The 21,168-nt window shown below is 43.2% G+C and overlaps 1 protein-coding gene across 4 annotated transcripts in view; it reads left to right on the top strand.

Annotated features, from left to right (window-relative positions):
* Positions 1 to 21,168, top strand: part of LOC128741358 (myotubularin-related protein 13) — a 50,430-nt gene that overhangs the window by 2,465 nt on the left and 26,797 nt on the right. The gene's annotated exons all lie outside the window — the stretch shown is intronic.

The raw sequence follows: 21,168 nt of genomic DNA, 5'->3' as shown, positions 1-21,168 counted from the left end.
GCTTTATATAAGAAGCTAGGCTCGCTAAACCATTCGGGAGACAATCCTGAATCACTTCTCCATTTCGTGAGACAATCCGCAATATTCATTTTGGATGGTATCCACCTGCACTCTGACTCTGAGAGTTTTGTCATGGTTAGAATTTCCTCGACATAAACATAAAAGAAACAAACATGCAAAAGTGGGAACAGAAGCTCCAATCCAGAGCCAACAATGCAGGAAATATCGGATCTATTATGGTCAGCAAGAAACAACGGTGCTCCAGGACAAGACAATTTACGAAACGAATTCCTAAAATATGGGTCGGAAACACTGCTTATTGAGCTAACGAATCTAATGAAAGACGCGTACAGAAATAACAGGGTCCCAAAGGACTGGACGGAAACAGTGCAAATTTCAATACCGAAAGTCATCTACCCGAAGAATGTCGATGATTCCCGTTGTATTACTCTCTGCTTACAAAATTTATGCTAAACTGCTCTTGAATAGACTGAGAATCCAAGTTGCGTCAATTCACGGCTATCAGATGGCCTTCCAACATAAACGCAGCGCCTCTGATCAGATCTGTTTTAAGACGCGTAATCGACGAAATGTGGAGAAAGGGGAAAAGAGCGATTCTAGTTTCGCTTGATGTCAAACAGGCGTTTGACAGAGTCGACACGACAAAGGCAGGCGCATTACTTGCTGATCTAGGAGTATCTCAAGCTTTGATCGACCGAATTATCGCGGGATGCTTATGCGAAACTACTAATTCAGTGATTTCGCCAACGACCGAGCTCAGTGAAAAACAGAGGGGGATTAAACAAGGATGCCCACTTAGCCCCCAGTTGTTTATTCTTATGCTCCACCACGTTTTATTGACCTTGCAGCAATTCCTCCCAGAGCTAAAGCTTGATCATGTAGACTCCATTCGGCTCCCGTGCATTCTCGGGTACGCAGATGATATCCTGGTTATATGCGAGCGTGAAGGCGACATAGAAAGGCTGCTGGATGTCCTGGAACCGTTGCTCCAATCCATCGGATTAGAGATCACGAAAAAAACAAGAGTGGTCATACGCGATCCGTATTATATAAATAACACGAATCCAGATGCAGTTGTTCATTTCGGGAAATACGAACTCACAGTAGTCACGAACCTGCAATACCTCGGAGCCTACGTAACGAGCAGTTTGACACGGAGTTCCACAACAGCGGAACGTATCAAGAAAGCTTACAAAGCCTTCTATGCGCTGTGCTTGTTCTTGAAAAACCATCCGCTCAACTGGCTCACAGTCAGGAGGCTGTATCACTGCATCATCACGCCAGTCATCACCTATTCAATGGAAGTGGCGACGATCCTAAAAAGGAATCGGGATTCAATGAGGCGTATGGAGAATGACATGATCTTCATTCTAAGGAGTCTGAGCAAGGATGATTGCTCGATAGAGATAGACGATTCGCAAAGGGACAAGGGCGAAGGAGACAAGGATAACGAGACAACACGTAATGAGGATGCAAATGCACCAGTAGACGGAGCACAGAATAGTGGAAGCACGCCTCAGCTAACCGGAACTGATAGTCCGCATATTGCGCAAAACTGGTTGGAGGGCCGCACAATCAACAACAAGGTTCGCGTGGCAAGATTGAATTACTATGGACACGTCCTAAGAAGAGGAAACGTGGGCATCCTCAGAAAGGCGCTAAAGTTCAAGTTGAATGGTCCTAAAAAAGGGGAAGGCCGCCACATACTTGGCGAACCTGCATTCGCCGTATCCCATTAGCAGTACTGCAAGAGCCAGCGGAGAATAAAACAAAGCTAAAAGACCTGACTAAGAAACTGTTCCATACAATGCAATGGTGAAATCAGAGTATGAAACCTCAAGCGACTCGGATTGCGTCAGTGGAAGTTCCATAGAGGACGAATAGTCTGAGGAATTCAGTGATAACGAAATGACGGCTTGAGGACTGAACTCGGACCTGGAATTTGAATAAAGTGCGTAGCCCATATGTTCCAAAACTTCAATCGACTATAGTATATTTATCATCGTAATCCGGTAAAAACAGAATCACAAAATCAGAAAACAAATAACGTAATAAGTTAGAGAACGAAAGATTTGACGAAAGAAGGGAAAAACGAAAAAAGAATAAAGGGGAGAAAAGTAAAATGGAGTAAAACAAGAAAAAAGAGATACGAACAAGATTTAGCAAAGCAGATTTCTCAGGGTAAGTGTTACTCAATTCATTTCAGAAAAATCCAGTAATAAAATGTTAAGAAAAATGGTTTGATTAATCACACACATTTTTCAGTCATAGACCAAGAAAGGAGGGTGTACGATTATGGGCTAATATTTTACTATATTGCAAACTAATGGTAACAAAACCTAGGGAAGAATAGGTCACAGCTCTTCACGTTTTATAGCATTTGCAAACCACGGGTTTTTGAATATTAGTTACAATACGTCCCCAGTGAGCTCTGGGTTTAGAATTGTCCGTAGACGGACACATTACAATGCACCTAGATATGAAGTCTTTCTCTAGATTTCGTTCTCCTCTCCTCAAAACATGTCAGATCCAGGCAACGATTGACGAAGGCCTGCGGTTGTGTCCGCTGAAATACTTCACATCTCGCAGGCAATAGAACGGATTTCACGTTCAAATTGAAAATTCATGTTAGGGTCGGTAAAATGATCTGATTTGAGCGCCAAACATTTCCAAGATCCAAAAATCACCGCTGGCCTGATTCATGTTCCTATATCAGTCCTGGTACCACCGCCTGGGGTTATCTGCTACCAGGATATAAAAAATCTACCACCTCAACCTCTACTGTGAAATTGGAGGGATTGTTGATGTTCACTCCCACTGAGTTAATGTTTGCGACATTGACTAGAGACCTGTTGCCTTAGAGTTATCGAGTTTTTCCTGCACATCATATTGCGTTTGAGCGAGAAAGATAATGTCGTCGGTCAAATCGAGGTCAATTAATTGCTCATTTGTCAAAGGGATCCAGAGCAATCCTCGGTTAAGTTTACTGTCAATGGCTCCAATTAAAATTTCGTCAATAATGACGAGGATCAGTTGTGGTGAAAGTATGTAACCCTGTCTCACTCCTGCAGCAACCCGGCAGGGGGCCTCATAATGAACGTCGATAACATAGACTAGCTTACCAGGAACTCCTCTACGCCTTAGTGCGCCCCAGATATTTTCGTGATTGGTATTTATTGGTAGCAAGTAGCCAAAATTGGTTAAATTTTTACCCAAAATTTTAGTTTGAACACTTTAAGGGCATTTTGAGTAGTTTCAACTAAGTGCTAAATCTGATCTATTTACAGGTAGTATCATTTTAGAGTGCACTATCGAAGAGTAGTATCGTTTTTTTCTGAATTCGATTGAGGATCACCTTTCAGAGTATGAATGATACAGAGCACCATGATACCGCCCTAGTTCCCACATTCAGATAGGTTCCATCAGAGCCGGCGTTTACACTGGCAAACCCTTGCGGTAGCGCTTCGAAGAGGCCTTGCGCTTGGTGATGACTAGAGAAAAACGTTTAAAAGAAATCTCATTCCTTGGCTGTATACAACACAATTGGCTATTCAGAATATATTTGCATGATTTACATTGTTTCCATTTCTCTTTTATTTAAATGCAGAGTGTAGTGCCAAGAAAAAATCGATGAAAGTGCCGAACGACTCGGCTCAGCTTGTGCGCCGATTGCTTACGGAGGTTTTGAGGTTTTGATCAAATCACTTAGATCCTTTAAACCAATGAAATGTTCAGGTCCGGATGGCATTCTACCCACTTTTTTTTCACAGCAAATCACTTAAATATCCGGCAACGGCACTTTGTGCTTTCTTTGATATTGAAGGAGCTTTCGATTACACGTCGTTCATTTCAATTATTCCGGCTCTTTTTCAAAACGCAATTCACCACACTCAATGAGTTAGATTCAAGCAATGCTTTCGAGCAGAGAAATCACAACATCATTGGAAGATACATCGGTCACGATTTCGGTGTGCAAAGAATGTCCATAAGGAGTTCTCTCCAGTGGCGACTCGTCCGCATGTTCAACCTGTTCATAGGACAGGCAAACAAAATTCAGCCCGACAAAATTTCGTTTGCACCGCGCATATGCAATGCAATACGAATTTAGTTTAGTTACGAAGCTGATGAGCAAACCGTTCAACACGACATTTGAACGTTTCTTTAGAGATCTCAATGCACAAGCATACCAACGCATTATTCCTGGTATTGATTCTTGATATTGAATTAGTACCAGGAACAATGTGTTGGCACGAAGAAGGTAAAAAGAGAATGTGACACAGCTTTTACTCGAAAGCGCGGGCGCTTTATTGTCTCGTTCATCTTCAGCATTGAACAACTTACTACCACATATCCCTATGGCCTGCGCTTTGATTCACGTTCGCGTTTTATTTAGTTAGGAAGCTAATGAGCAAAACGTTCAACACGACGTTTGAACAATGCTTTAGAGATTAGCACCAGGAACAGTGTGTTGGTACGAAGGGGATTTGAAAAGAGCGCGGTTGGCAATTTGGCAAGCATTATTCGCAAAATTTTCTCAATAGCTCGTTCATCTTTAGCATTGAACAATTTACGCATATTGCTTGTTGCTTTAAACGAAAAGTTTTCGATTCGTAATTAAAATTCAGAGACGAGTTTGCTGATAAAGTAAACCGTCGTATTTCGTTGCTATTTAAATAAATAGGGATATTCACGTAGCACTTGCTTTGTTGCGAATACGGAGTATTGCGTATTTTTACTGCCGCTACTCGCATAACAGTTCCATCTCCATAGAAACTGGAACTGCAATGCGAATTGCGGCAGTATATACACGAAATACACCATTTACGCAACATGGCAAGCGCTACGGTGAAAACCCCTAATGTTTGTTTTATGATTAAAATATAGAAATGCGATAATAAAAAAAGCTGCGTATTGATGTGTATTTTTCGCTGGTTGAACAGGTAAGCTAAACCCCCACGAGTCGCCACTGGTTCTCTCCCTGATAATCAACCTGTTATGAGAGTATTGCTTAAGCCATCAACGTAGAACTTATCGTCAGAGAAAATTTTAGCGCAGTATTGTCAAATTGTTTGTTAGGAGCTCTAAACACTACCATGTATAATGGTTACAAGACGGGCCTAATATAAACCTCACAAAAACAGTCGCTTTATCATTCACTAGGTGAAGAAAACATGCTATTACCCTATACTGATTGCTGCCAGGCTGAGCTTCAGTAACCGCCTATACTATGCTGTTAAGAAAGCATTCCGTTGAAATCAAATACAAGGTTGTAGACTAAACAGTCTATCCAAATCCTGCAGCAGCTAAAAACTACTCAGCTTAACTCCTAGTGAACTACGCACAATTACGGGACTCCTAACTGAACACTATCCCGCTTTTGGTCGTTTAAGGGAATTTTGAAAAAGCTTAAATTTTTTATTTCAGAATTTGATTCTGCAGTCTTTTCCGCTTATTTTAATACGAATTTTGTAATGTTCCGACCACGGGAAGTGGTCGAAAAACGATCATACACATAAGCATTCCAGTGCAGCGTGGAACAGCCTCGACGGAATAAAATGCCGTTCCTGAAAAACCACGATTTTTACACTTCATGTACCTTTTTCTAAGAAACTAGTCAACGTATTGAAACAACCTTTTTTGTTGTTACCGTTCGAAAACTTTGCCCCATAGAACCCCCTAAGAGCACTCAAAGCCGGAGTAAGAGAGTAACAAGCATACTAGAGTTCGTGGTGATCGAATTGAGATCCACGCTGTAATTAGTTAAACTATTGAATCGATGATAAATATGCTATGATTTTAGACTATGATAAGTATGCTATGATAATATTGATTTAAATTGATACGTATATTATGATTAATAAAACAGAAGCTCAAATGAAAGTAGGGAAAATAAGGAAATAGCTAGATAGAATGATGAGCGGCTAACGGTCATTTCAAATAAAATTGTAAATCTACTCACACACGAAATTAACGCAACAAATAACACTGATAAGATCTGCCGGAAAATGGGGATATTTGGAGTAGGATGGAAGTATGAAAAGGAAGGAAAAAGGGAAATTAGAGCTGAAAAAGGGTTATAGATAATTAGCCAAGAAGGGCTCAGGCATTTCAAGTTCAATCAGCAAAGGAAAAAGGTTGACGAAAAATATTCTAATGTTACACGTGCAAGTTTAACCCAAACTATTACTAGTGTCTGATAAAATTAAAAGAAAGCTTAAGCTTGAGAGCTATAAGCTTAAGATATACGTTGATTGAAATAATACTGTGCAGAAATCAGACCCATTAAGTTTAACCCTGAAGAACTATCAGAGGCAGTTACGTGCCGTTTAGGAGGTTCACCGTGGAAAATCCATCTGCATTGGAGATTACGACAACGACGGGCAACTCCTCGCTCCTTGAGTACGACCCGCACGTTAGCAGTGGCACATCTGACAGCCACCCATCCGGAGAGCGGCAATTTTCCCGCAAGCAGCAGCTAAAGCCACAAGCAGTGGCCGGAACAGACAGCAAAGACCGAAGCCGAAGGCAATCGCCTTCCCCTTAAGCAGTAACCTTCCCCGATAGCAGCAGCAAGCCCTAACAGCAGCCGTTCGTACGTCGATAGTAACCCCTCCGCAGATCCAGCAGCAGCCGGCCGGCAACCACAGTAATACACACCCACACAATCATTGTAAGTTAGGTTAAATAAAATTAATTAACTAAAGTGAGAGTTTTCAGTAGTCGCCGTGTGTCCCTGATCGGTGTCATAAAGCCGACCTCGAGAAGGAGATTCTCTCCCTCTAGATCGAGCTAGCCTAAGAAAAAGAGATCTTGAGTGTCCACCCCGGAAGTCCCCAGTGGTTCGACCAGGGACTTGGGGTAGTAGCGGGAGACCCGTCCGGTCCCCGAGTAATATTGTTTTGTTGGTAGAAGTGGTAGAAGTTTTGGGCTTTGTAAACGAAACAACGGGTAACGAGTGTAGACGGTATTCGCTTCTGAAGCTTCAGAGCTATATAAGAAATTTTTTGTTTTGAATTGACAATATGAAAAATGTATTCAGGACAGATTTCTTGGTATTTTGATATTAATTCTGACCATGCGTTCTAAAGAATATAGGTGATAAATACAATGAAAAAAAAAACGAAGAAAAGACGCCAAAGCGGCAACAAAAACGCCGTCGAAGAAAAAACTACTAAAATGCCTAACACAGAGGACATAAACAACAAACAGGTCAGACGACGCAAATACGATGAATAGTTAGCATCGAGATCAGGAAAAACTACAAAAGTTCCACGATAGATAACAAATGCTAAGAAATGGACAACAAAGAGATGACAAAAGACGGTCAAAATGCGACGAAAAGAAACCAATATGATAAGGTAAAGACGACAAAAGAAAAACAAAAATACAGCGAAAAAGCAATGGGAAAAATGGCAATGGAAAAAGTAGTGACAGGTAAGCTAAAATACGATGAAAAAAGATAAAAGACAACAAAACTACGTTAATATTTTTTGAAACGATGGTTCTACAATTGACGAAGGGACGGTAGGGAAAAGAAATGAAATTTTTTTTTTTTTGGTGAAGGTGGGGAAGAGCGGAAAGGAAGGGGGGGGGGGTATTGGTAGGCTCCTACCTTTTGTCCAATGCTGGAGGGTGCATGAGTCGAACCAAGCAGTAATCTAAGATTATAACCGGATTCGAACCCACAACACCCGCCAGGGCATGTGGCTCGCTGGTACTTGTACCTTTGAACCATAGAGGCGCTGGACAAAAGGAGACCGCAAAATCCGCTTCTCAAGAATAGCGACGCGTTTGGTTGGGTTATCGACACGGGACGTTATTTGGACGGGTTATCGTAAGGGCCGGCATAGTGTCGTCGTCCTGAAAGTAAACAGTAGTTAGATTAAAACTTCTCGCTCGGTGGTAATCTGCAAGTGATGTAGGAAGCGGCACAATATGTGTCGATAACCCAACCAAACGCGTCGCTATTCTTGAGAAGTGGATTTTGCGGTCTCCTTTTGTCCAGCGCCTCTATGGTTCAAAGGTACAAGTACCAGCGAGCCACATGCCCTGGCGGGTGTTGTGGATTCGAATCCGGTTATAATCTTAGATTACAGCTTGTTTCGACTCATGCACCCTCCAGCATTGGACAAAAGGTAGGAGTCAAAATGACTACTTGTCAAGCATAGCTACCAATACCCCCCCCCCTTCCTTTCCGCTCTTCCCCACCTTCACCAAAAAAAAAAAAAATTTTTTCATTTCTTTTCCCTACCGTCCCTTCGTCAATTGTAGAACCATCGTTTCAAAAAATATTAATATATATGTACGACCGCATTTCAAGGTCAAGACTAAAAACTTGAGATTAGTCTATAACAAAAATACGATTAAACGATGTCGAGAAACGTCAAAGATGTGACAAAAATGTAAAAAGAACTGAAAGACAATGAAAAACTTGTAAATAGATGCAAAACGGGCAATGAAAAGACGAAAAACAGTAAACAGGAATGCCCAAAATAAGACTTCAAATGACAATGAAAAGACGTCATGGAGAGCAACCAAAACGCCACGAAAACCGATAAAGAATACAATGTAAACAAGGTGAAAGAAAGGCCTGAAAGAACTGAAAACGACTAACATAACTTCTGAAACGCAACAAAACAACGACAAGCAGACGACAACCAAAAGGCACACAGTAAACATGACTAAAAAAGACGGAAAAATAAAGACGAATGATCAATACTCGACGGTAAGCCTCGTTGAATAGTTTGAGTCAAATTTTATTAATTTTTGCTTCATTTAGAAACAAAATTACCTCATGCTTCGGTGATAAAAAACACAGACGGCAAAATTACGGACACTTCGTAACACTGGTTGATAAATGGTTGGATAATGCGTTAAACAGACCCCATTGTGGTCCCTAGCCTCTTATCTAGCAACTCCTACCTCTACTTCCACGTGGTACCAGCCGGAATACGAGCAACCTTAGCGAAGATCGGGTAACCAACCCCGGTGGAAACTAAGGTCGTATACCTACAGGGAAGAAGGCGCAGTGTGCCTCGACACTGCAAGATGGCAGCCCCATCACGAGACTCGGTAGCGTAAGCTCTAGTACGGCTACCTATCTAAACCTGAAAAAACTAACCTTCAGAGTCAAGAAATATCTTCTCGGAACATTCGGCATGGACCAGGGCGACGAAATAAGGACATGGGATGGAGAATTGGTACCTGGAACTGCAGATCGCCAAATTTCGTTGGTGGCGACAGGGTGCTGCTCGATCAGCTAGAACCCCGAAAGTTTGGCAACGTGGCACTGCAGGAGATCTGTCGCAAAGGCGAGAAGGTGTGGAGGATCCGTGGCGGCAAAGCCCGATTTTTTCAGAGTAGTGGAGCGGCCAACGAGCTGGGAACGGGCTTTGTAGTGTTGGGCAAAATGCAGGATCGCGTAATGGACTGCGAAGTGATCAACAAGAGGATGTGCGTGTTGAGGATAAAAGGCCGCTTCTTCAACTACACCATCATAAATGTATATTGTCCATACGAAGGTAGACCCGACGACGAGAAGGAAGGGTTCTATGCGCAGCTGGAGGCAACGTACGACAGCTGTTCACGACAGGACATCAAGATCGTCATCGGGGATATGAACGCCCAAATCGGCAGGGAAGCAATGTATAGACCGGTGATCGGGCCCATAGCCTGCACACCGACACGAACGATAACGGCCAGCGATGCATCAACTTTGCGGCTTCCCGAGGCTTGGTGATCAAAAGCACCTTCTTTCATCACAAAGATATACACAAGGCCACCTGGAGATCACCTCACCAACGAACCTCGAACCAAATCGACCATATTCTCATCGAGGGCCGGTTTTTCTCGAACATCACCAACGTACGCTCCCTACGGAGTGCGGATATTGACTCGGACCACTACCTAGTAGCAGTACATGTGCGCTCAAAACTATCGACGGTTTATACCTCACGACAAAGTCGCCCTCCTCGGCTAAACATTCGACAACTAGACAACCCGCGAACTGCCGAAAACTACGTGCGGTTACTGGATGAAGCTCTGCCTTCCTCTGTGGAGCTAGATGCTTCAAACCTCGAAAACGGATGGAGTAGGATAGGCTCGGTCGTCAACGAGGCCGCAACCGCGGTGCGATAAAGAGGGAAAAAAGAGCTTGGGATAACTATCTGAGCATATCCATGAGCAAGAATTTGGCCAAGTATCGACGAGTGAGGAATGAGTTGACCACAATCCTGAGGAGGAAAAACCGCCAGAAGGAGGACAAAGATCGTGAGGAGCTAGAACAACTATTTCGGGCTAATGACACCCGCAAGTTTTACGAGAAGGTGGACCAAACTCGCAAGGCCCACACACCAAAACCTGACATGTGTAGGGACGAGGGAGAGGATCTAATCACAAACGAGCGCGAGGTGGTCGACAGGTGGAAGCAGTTCTTCGATGAGCACCTCAACGGCGATATAGCAGCATGAGACGCAATGGAAGTTAACCTCGGAGTACCTACAAACGACAAAAGCGTACCGGCTTCCGATCTCGAAGAGATCCGACGAGAAATCGGTCTGCTGAAGAATAATAGAGCCGCCGGAAAGGACCGACTCCCGGCAGAACTCTACGAAAATGGCCAAGAACCGCTAGCAACGGCACTTCACTGGCTGATTTCAAGGATTTGGGAAGAACAGGAACTACCGGAGGAGTCAATGAAAGGTGTAGTCTGTCCCATCTACAAAAAGGGCGACCGGCTGGACTGCTGTAACTACCGCGGCACTACGCTGGTCAACGCTGCCTACAAGGTGCTCTCCCAGATTTTGTTGCGTCGTCTATCCCCAATAGCAAGAGAATTCGTAGGGCAGTATCAGGCGGGTTTTATGGGGGCCCCTGCTATTACGGATCAAATTTTTACTCCGACAAATCCTCCAGGCATGTCGAGAGTACAACGTGCCCACGCATCATATTTTCGTGGATTTCAGAGCAACATACGATACCGTTGAATTCGAACAGCTATGGCAGATAATGCACGAGTACGGTTTTCCGGACCAACGGATGCGGCTGATCAAAGCTACTCCGGAACGAGTGACCTGCTACGTGCGCGTTTCGGGGACACTCTCAAGCCCTTTCGAATTGCGCAGAGGGTTACGGCAAGGGGATGGACTGTCTTGTATGTTATTCAATATCGCTATTGAAGGTGTGATCCGGCAAGCGGGCATCGACACGAGAGGAACAATCTTCAGCAAGAGTAACCAACTCCTATCCTTCACAGACGACCTCGACATCATTACTAGAAACCTTGGGACGGCGGAGGCAATTTACAATTTAAAACGGAGGCTAGGAAAATAGGGTTACAAATTAATGCATCGAGAACCAAATATTTGGTATGAGGAGGCTCCAGGAAAAGCAACATTTGCCTCCCACGACAGTGACTATTGACGGCGATGAACTGAAAGTGGTTGATGAGTTAATATATTTGGGATCTCTGGTCATCGCTGACAACAATACGAGTAAGGAGATCCAACGATGCATTTAAGCTGGAAGTCGAGCCTACTGTACCCTCCGCGAGACGATTCGATCAAGGAGCATTCGCTGCCGCACAAAGCTAACGATGTACAAAACGCTAATCAGACCGGTAGTCCTTTACGGACTTGAGATAGTAACTTTGCTCTCGGAAGACATACGTGCACCTGCCGTATTTGAACGAAAGGTGTTGCGGACTATTTTTGGCGGGGTACAAACGGATAGCGGAGAATGGCGTGCGCATATGAATCACGAGCTACAGGCACTGCTAGGAGAGATTCCCATCGTATACCAACCTGGCGAAAGTTGGGAGACTACAATGGGCCGGCCACTTCGCAAGGATGCCGGTCTAACGTACCAGACAGCTCGACCAGGTTGAAACCGACTTGCGTGTTTCGAGACGCGCAACGAATTGGCGCCGAGCAGCCCAGGATCGAATACAGTGGAGAGGAATTCTTGATACGGCAAAGCCATCCAGGCTCTCGTCTGGTAGAAGAAGAATATATAATTATATAAAAAGTGCTAAACTTTCGAATGTGCACCCGATCGTTTAGTTTACTGAAGATTCCTCTGCGGTTATATTTTTTTATTTTGTTTATGTTATTGTTGATTTCCTGCAAACGATCTTGAACGTGGTGTCTTTCGCTCTATTTCTAACAATACACGAGGCTTTGTGGTTAACGATGAGCTGTTCTAGATATAAAAAGTGCAAGAAAATCGAACTCGTAACTAACCGCTAATAGTTGTTACAAAACCACAATAGACGCACGACATTATAGTTCTGATTCAAAGACGCAGTTAGAAGTTGATCGTTGGTTTTTTTTGCATCTGGATTAGAGTGCCGTTGAAAATAATTGTCTGTCACTCAAGTTTTTTTTTTCTTATTAAACAAATTAGATTGCCAAAGTTTTCAGGAGGCAACCTATCGGATAATTTGCGCGATCAGACTGACAATATTGAACTGGTCGAAAGTACAGGTTTCTCTACTGTTGATACCTCGAATTCAGCGAGATTTACTGGCACTGGAAAGATAAATTTTTATGGAAGGCAAAGAAACAACTGAAATCTGTGTGGAGCAACCTACAAACATTGAGGAATAACAAATTCGCAATAAATCGGTCATTAAGTGGGGTGGCCTCCTGGGTTGTAAATTGGTGAGAATTTCCCGATCGTCTACAATGTCTACAAAAGCTTAATTAGAGAATGATAGATGATTTTGAAAGTTAACCGCGGGGTTTTCTATGCTAAAAGGCTTATAGGGAACAGAATAGGGAAACAGATTTTCAATCCAAAATTGGTTGTGCGAAATTTTGATTCAGAAAATCACGAATTCGCCCTGTAATTTCTGTTTGCAAAAAAAATTGAATTTTATTTTTGTAATTTAATTGATCACTTCTAACCTTCTGATAAAATTCGACGAAGCCAATCGAAATATTATCTTGCTTAATTTTAAAGAAAATTTATAAAAGTTCAATTTTTTCTAGACTTTTCTGACTGCAATCCTTAATTAATGCTGGCCTTGTAGAGTGAAATGACTGAACAACCTGCTGAACAGCCGTTGTTTCTATTGAATAAATGGTTAATTGGTTAATTTTGCTCAGAACAAAGCTACGAAACCTGAATCGACTCAGGTGGCTTATTACTGACTGAACAACTCAATCAGGCTACTGCCCCAGAGGGGGGCAGCACCGAGTCGATTAATTTGTGTGTGAATGTTTAGGTTGACGATCGGAAGGCTTTAGGAACGGCTCTCGAATCTGATCGAGTGGCATATGTAATTATCTCTCTCCTTGAAGCATGCACGCAAAATGAAAACCAGCTGAAGGATGATCGTAACGTAATGAAAAGCATATCCAAGCAGCATAAGTATCAAATGGTTCAAACATAGTACGCAGTCAAATCGGACACCGTTTGCTATTGATTACCGCAAATTCACAGCCTATCGAATCCCGTTGTTTGTCTGGTTGACGTAAGCTACATGTCGTGAGGTTCGTGGGATGTCTTGGCACACGGACGGAGGGAGGTCCGATGATGACATGATTCTGAACCGACGGTGAAATGCTATACGCGGAAATACTGGTGGCACAAGTCAACACATGAACGACCAGTATGCGCCGCACTTGTCGGGGGGGCTAACAAGTGCACCGTGAGGGGTATGTATCGTCGAGGTTCAGTTGCTGTATTGATTACTTACTCGTTTCTTTAACAACCTCTCGCGGTGAAGCTCCGTTTTGAGTGCTGACGCGATCGAAGTTAGCGGTCGGAATGGCAAGTATGTGTATCAATTCCGTGCGGTTCGATTTGGTGGAACATCGGCCCGGCCAAATTGTGTCGGTCCGTTCGTTCCGCGGGGCCGGCGGCGCCGGCGGAGGAAAAATAGATGGACCATCATATGGTATCCACATAGCAAGCGAAAGTGAAATAAACATTTCGCACCGTAAAGCACAATCAAAGCAGAAACCCAGAAGGAGGGAGGAGGAAATGGGCGGAAAATGCGCGCTAAAATAGATTCGATGGATCCAGAGCGGTTCGCATGTTACGGTTAAAAACCACGCAGCCTGAGATGGACTTGAAGACCCCGACGCGGTTTATTAGTAGTGACCGGCTGGTGGCGGGGGTGAAAAATGTGAAGGTAATAAATTTCTAAGCGAAAAGCAGTAGTAATCCGTAAAACATTTAATTTTTATGTAATTTTCCTCGCCATTCACTCTCGGCGGAACTCGACGGTGGCGATGACGAAAGGCGCGGCGCGGTGTGTAGTGAGGTGTAACTGAAGCTGAGCGCCATCAGCGCGTGCCGGTCGTGTCTCGCGATTTTTCCGCCCGTTTTTTTTTTCGTTTTCGTTCAATGACTGACCTTAAATCAAGCGGTCGGAAGTTTTACTGCATTCCGTGTGACACTGAAGACGAGACGACCTCGGGAATGGAATGGAAAGCGTATCGATGGTTTTCTTTTGCGTTCTCGACAAGGTTTAGTTCGAAGGAAGTTCTTTTCCGCTTGGTTCGATCGAATGTGAGTCATACGGGGGCTTATTGTTTTGGCGAAAAAAGGTAAAATGGATCAATTAACACACTCAATAATAATGATTAGATACAAATCTTTCACCCGATCGTGCGTGTTGAACATTGTGTATAAATTGGATTACAACTTTCAGCACATTTCTTGAATATCTCTGAAGTAGCTACTTACTTTAGTGGCAACGGTCCGTTACCGATCCTGCGCCGAACGAATTACGGTCCTCGAGTATCGTCGGTCCTGGGCTGCCGTTCTCCAATCCCCACGAACACCAGCTGAACGTGCATCGTCTTCGACAGCACACACCCACCGGGTGCGGGGTCTGCCTCGGAGTCTACGGCCTCTCCCTGGTTCTCTGCTGAAAATAGTTTTGGCTACTCTTTCATCGGGCATTCTGGCTACGTGTCCAGCCCACCGCAGCCTGCTACGTTGCACTACCTTCACTATATCAGCATATTTGTATACTTTGTACAGCTCGTGATTCATGCGTCTGCGCCACACTCCATTTTCCATTTTGTCACCAAGTATAGATCGCAGAATTTTACGCTCAAAAACCTCAAGCACTCGCCGATCAGCTTCCTTTAGCGTCCATAATTCGTGTCCGTAAAGGGCCACCAGGAGGATTAGTGTTCTGTTGAACGTCAGTTTTGTGCGAATTTGCAAACTACGGGACTTCAGCTGGCTACGTAATCCGTAGACAGCCCGATACGCAGGTGCAACTCGTCGTTTCACTTCGCGGCTTACATCGTGTCAAATGTCACGAGTGTACCAAGGTATATAAATTCCTCCACTACATCATATCGTTCCCCATCTAACTCCACCTCGGCACCAACACCACTTGGACTCCCACGTTCCCTACCAGCAACCATATAGTTCGTTTGGGCGGTGTTAATGATAAGTCCCAATCTCGCCGTCTCCCTTTTAAGGGGCCTGAAGGCCTCTTCTACTGGTTTACGGTTGATTCCGATGATATCGACGTCATCCGCAAAACCAAGAAGCATGTGAGATTTCGTGATGATAGTTCCATTCCTTTCCACGTTTGCCCTTCGTAATGCACCTTCTAAGGCAGTGTTGCATAGCAGGTTAGAGAGTGCATCCCCTTGCTTCAGTCCATCCATCGTCACGAAAGCAGCTGAGGTCTCACCCGCTATTCTAAAGCATGATTTGAATCCGTCCAGCGTCGCACGAATCAGCGTAACTAGTTTCGTCGGAAAACCATGTTCTAGCATTATCTGCCACAGCTCATTGCGTTTAACTGAATCGTACGCCGCTTTAAAGTCCACAAACAGATGGTGTGCCACGAAAACCAGCTTGGTACTCGCCGATGAAGGACTCCGCTAACGGTCTCAGTCTGCAGAACAGGATACGGGAAAGCACCTTGTAGGCAGAATTGAGCAATGTAATTCCTCGATAGTTTTTACACTCCATTCGAAGTCCCTTTTTGATATCTTCTCCTTCTACCTGCTGTTCTGCGATTCGTTGGTCTAGCGTCCTGGCGTACTCCACTGCTACGCCGTCTGCCATTAACCGCTGGATGTTGAAACGCAGCGTCCTCTCAGTACGAGCTTTCGCCGTGTTCGACAGCCTTGCGCGAATCTTACTCACTACGAGATAGTGGTCAGAGTCGATATTTGGTCCCCGAAAAGACCGTACATCGATAACATCCGAAAAGTGTCGACCGTCAATCAAGACATGATCGATCTGAGAGCCGGAGTCTCCATTTGGATGCCTCCAGGTGTGTTTCCGAATATTCAAACGTAGAAAGTAGGTACTACAGATGGCCATTCCTTTGGCCGCGGCAAAATTTATGCGTCTCAGACCGTTATCATTGGTCGACAGATGAAGGCTATGTCTTCCAATAACTGGACGGAAGAATTCCTCCCTCCCGATCTGCGCGTTTGCATCTCCGATGATGATTTTCACGTCGTGTTTTGGGCACTCTCCATAGGTCCTCTCAAGCCTGTCATAAAACTCGTCCTTAGCATCATCGGATTTATCATTTGTCGGTGCGTATAAGTTGATTAGGCTTTAGTTGAAGAATTTGCCCTTAATCCTCAACACGCATGTACGGTCTCTACGAGCCTCCACCGGATAACTCATTGCACCGGATAACTCGCGGTAATTGAGTTTTCGGTATACTACCTCACCGGGGTCGCGATACCTACATCCCGCTGATGGGTCTGCCATCGTAGGTATAGCTTGCGGGATACAGCATTTCATATTCAGCTGCCCGTTACGTGACAGACGCTGTGTGAGCCGCCCCTCACCTGGAGAACAGGCGCTCTAGTTCGCACCTCCTAGCGTAGCTGCTTCAGTAAGTACATGCAGCATTTCCGGGTAAGGCCATCGACCGTCATCATTAGACTTAGATCTGCGTGGAGGCGCCAGGTGGGAGCTTGAGAGAGCCAGAGCTATGTTTGATGCTCCTTACAGGTAACTCTCTCCATTTCATACCTACACATATCTCCGAAAAATGTCGGATTAATTGAGTCGGTCGGGGGCTTAGGGTTAGTAAGGGGATGTAAGCGGGATACCAGATCCAGTTGGATGCCGAAGGACCACTCTGTAATGATTACGGGTAATGGCACTTCTTAGGTAGCAGATGGGAAAATTAGGTCAATTCGTGTCGTGTGTTCGAGTCTCGGCTAGGCGGTGCTGCTAGATAGAGTAGGATTTTTGCACTGGCCCCGTGGCTGTCCTATGCTCTGATGGCCGCCCGCGGGGTCTGTCGATGGGAAGGGGTCGAGTCTTAGAGAGACGTTTGAGCCCAGACCTTTACTGCAGTAGCTCTTTGGTCTCGAGGGTTGGAAGGCGGGTGAGTCTCTATATTTTGAAGCTTCTGTCGACTACCGCGAACGTCCAGCTTCTGCTGCGCTCAATTTACTTTGTATCGCGGGACAGTGCATGAATGCAAAGGGGATGAAAGATTAAATTTGCCCTGATAAGTTGATAACCATTAATGCTCCGAAAGTTGTCTTGCCTATTGGTTCATTTGTGGTTGTTTGTGTTGGAAAATTGAAAGCAGGCGCGCGGTTGAAGACCGGTGTCAGGCGGGGCTGACGAAGCCTCCACTTCTTCACTATACCACATATTGTAACTCGAGTGGTACAAAAAGTCCAAAGCACATTTACAAATTCGATCTATCATTTTTCTTCTCATCATCATCATTATCATCATCATCGTCGTCATCATCATAATATATTTAAAATATGACATTCCGGCCTTTGGCAGAGAGATCTTAGAGTCAGTTCGTGGAGCCCGCGCAGGGCCGGAACGCCTCCGCCTGCAGGTATAGGCGTAACGGCTATGCTTGGGGATCTACCTGTGTTTTAGTGGGCGACATTGCCTGTCTCGTCAGGTAGAACTGATGTTTGAGGTCTCCCTGGCACTTTGTTGACATCACAAAAGGGCCCAGCGCAGAGTTTTATACGCTATCAAGCGACCAGTGGGATAACCCGAAAAAAAGGAAAAAAGAGGATGTTAAACTCAATTTGAAAATACTTTACTTTTAATTCAAAACTGTTATTTTCTTGATTAAGCGTGTAGGGCGCTATATCTCTGCATATTAACGTTGGTAAGAGGAAATGCTTATCAACTAAGGGACTATATTGGCTCGTTTCATTATGCCTGATTTTTATTTTCAGGTATTATAAGTTCAAGTTGTCATACGGTTTTCAAACCGCAAATCTCGCTTGCGCATAGTATTTTTCTATATAAATTAACAATATATAGTTGTTTATGAGTACCATTACCGTTATATTAAATTTATAATAAAAAGGATATATTTTATATCTTAATTTTCGTAATTGCCGGCCCTACAAGAAGTTTTCCGAAAATCCAGGTTAATTGCATATAACTGGTGCTTACATACTTACATTACCCAAGTAACAATTTGGGTTTTATAACACTCTTATGATGGCATTTAAGACCAAAATTGGTCATGAAAACCGCCATAAAAGTACAATAAAACTCACATTGTTGCGTGGGTATCCATCTAGCTCCCCCATCTACTAACAACAATTCCTTTCCCGAAATACTTGTGAAGATGCAGAGTATTCCCTGGTCTTCAGTAGCAACAAGTATTGAACTAACATTCCTGCCCATCTTACCAGGACCCGCATTCGGACGTGGCCGGCGTCGGTATTGATCAGCATGCAGGGACCTGATAAGGATGCACAATGAGAAATAGCATGCTGTCCCAAGCATGATTTTCCAGCCATCATTTTGCAATTTTCATCGGTCCTGGTCAATAACGGATTAGCAGCACACGGGCGGTATCTAAAACGCTAAAATCTTCTAAAATCTTATGCTAAAACTGTTATTTTCTTGATTCAAACAGAATTCCGTTTTGAAACAAAAATATTTTTTGGTTATTTCGTTTGAATCAAACTGGAATTTTTTCGCTCCGTGATAGAAACGAAGCCTTTCCCCGAAGACCCGCGTTGAGAATCGCTACTAAAACGCTCACAGACGAACAGTGTCGCGCGCAGTACCTTGAAAGTCGCAAGGACTTGGATGGTGTCGTCGTCCCGTCAGTAAAATGAGTTAGATTCTCGATCCATGAATCGCACTTTTACCCCGTCAGTAAAACGAACTTTTGCCCCGCTAGGCGTTTGACGGGGTTTGATAAAATTACGGAAAAGCGAAATATATTTTTTAAATTCTTCTCAACGCAATTTCAAGAGAGATATCTGAGTGATGTCAAACGGCTACAATTTGTCAACAAGTAATATCCTCCTGTTGATATCGTATTTGCCGTATAACGAAATATTACATCAAAAGCATTCTAAAATAACATTCAGCCATAGCTCAGCAACTATGCTTCGTAAACCACAAATGGTTACCATAGGTAAATTAACATATTATGGTTATGCATGTGATACCATTACATTATATAAAATTCATTAATTTTATTAAATTTATAAAAAGATGTATATGTGATCTTAATTTTCGTAATTACTGATTACAAGAAAATTTTCGAATATCCAGGTTAGTCTCAAATAAATGGTGTTTACGTAAAGAGTATCGTTTCTTGTGACAATTTAGCACCGTTTGTTTTTGCTCCTCGTTTGTTGCATTATTCCACACCGAAACTGCGCGTAGTTTTCGACAAGTTACGTTATCCATTAAACTTTATCTTTATCTAGCTCCCTCCTTTTGCTAACAACAATGCCTTTTCCGAAATGCTTGTGAAGATGCAGAGGATTCCCTGGTCTTTAGTAGCAGCAAGTATTGGACTAACATTCCTTCCCGTCCCACCAGGACCCGCATTCGGACGTGGCGGGCGTCGGTATTGATCAGCATGTAGGGACCTGATAAGGTTGCACAATGAGGAATAGCATGCTCCCCCAAGTATGTTTCTTCCAGCTATCATTTTGCAATTTTCATCGGTCCTGGTCAATAACGGAGTAGCAGCACACGGGCGGTATCCTATGCTTATGCTTATGCTTAATTGACATTTTACAATTTTTATCATGGTTTTGAAAAGAAAAATTCTTTCAGTGTATTTTTTTCTAAACACTTAATTTCCTACAACTTTTCCTTTGACGCCATTTTGATCAAATAAATAGTTTTCTAGATATGATGTTTCGAAAAAAAAGTAATCTCATTTCTAAATACGCCCTTTTGAAGAGTTACTATTGACGAATAAAGATCACAATTATTGGAAAATGAGTTCTTGCGTGGTACCCAACACATCGGCAAAATTTCATTCCAATCAAAAATAGTCGCCTTTTTTCAGCGAATTGCTCAATATTTACCTGAAAATTGTGAACCTTGCTACAGATAACTGGTTGTTTTAGTCTGTTAATGCCATTGCACATCTAATTTTATGAATGTTTCTTGTAGCATCTTTTCTCAGTTTTCCAATGAAGGTATCAAAACGAAAATCGGTTGGGGGCTCATAGCGAAAACGGCGATTTATTGATAAAATCCAATATGGCCACCAAATCCAAGATGGCTGCCAAAAAAAGTTTACTCCGTTTGAAAACCCTGTTATTCTTCACAGAACCGGGCAATTTGTTAGTTTTTTTATTGCAAATTTATGAAATATCACATGATATAAATCTCAAAGTTTGCTGAAAGTTCAACTTTTTTTTTGAAACTGTTAGACCCCTTGGCGAACGAGGGGTCCACTATTTCGAGGTATTCCAAATGTAATTCTCATTTTTTACCATTTTCAATCAATTAAGTGCAAAAGTTCTAATATGTGAAGACCTCGTGTCAGTAGTGGCCCCGTTTCAACGGGAATTACTCAATAATAACAGGAATCAATTATATGTTTCAATGGAAAATTATTTTCTAGCTTGAGCAACCAGCTGCTAAAATTTCCTTGGAATGCAAGTAACCATTTACTTATCCTGTAACACAATATGTGCGTCAATCTGCCGAAACTTATATAACAGCTTACTGATGTGGGACGACTACATAGGTCAACATTGGTCTATCATCTTTCAAACATTACTTTTGTCGCCAGACTATTGTTTGCATTAGCCAGCAAATATGTTACTAATCAGACTTAGATAATTATTAGCTGTCGTTTGAGGAATTCATATATTCTTCAGTTTCGGCGCTTCATATAAATCTCAGTCAAAGCAAATCCGAATTTAATGAACGAGCTTTTCACAG

Source organism: Sabethes cyaneus, chromosome 3 (assembly GCF_943734655.1).
Source record: "Sabethes cyaneus chromosome 3, idSabCyanKW18_F2, whole genome shotgun sequence".
In the NCBI taxonomy this organism is placed as follows: Eukaryota; Metazoa; Arthropoda; class Insecta; order Diptera; family Culicidae; genus Sabethes; species Sabethes cyaneus.
This window is presented reverse-complemented; position numbering and strand designations above follow the sequence as displayed.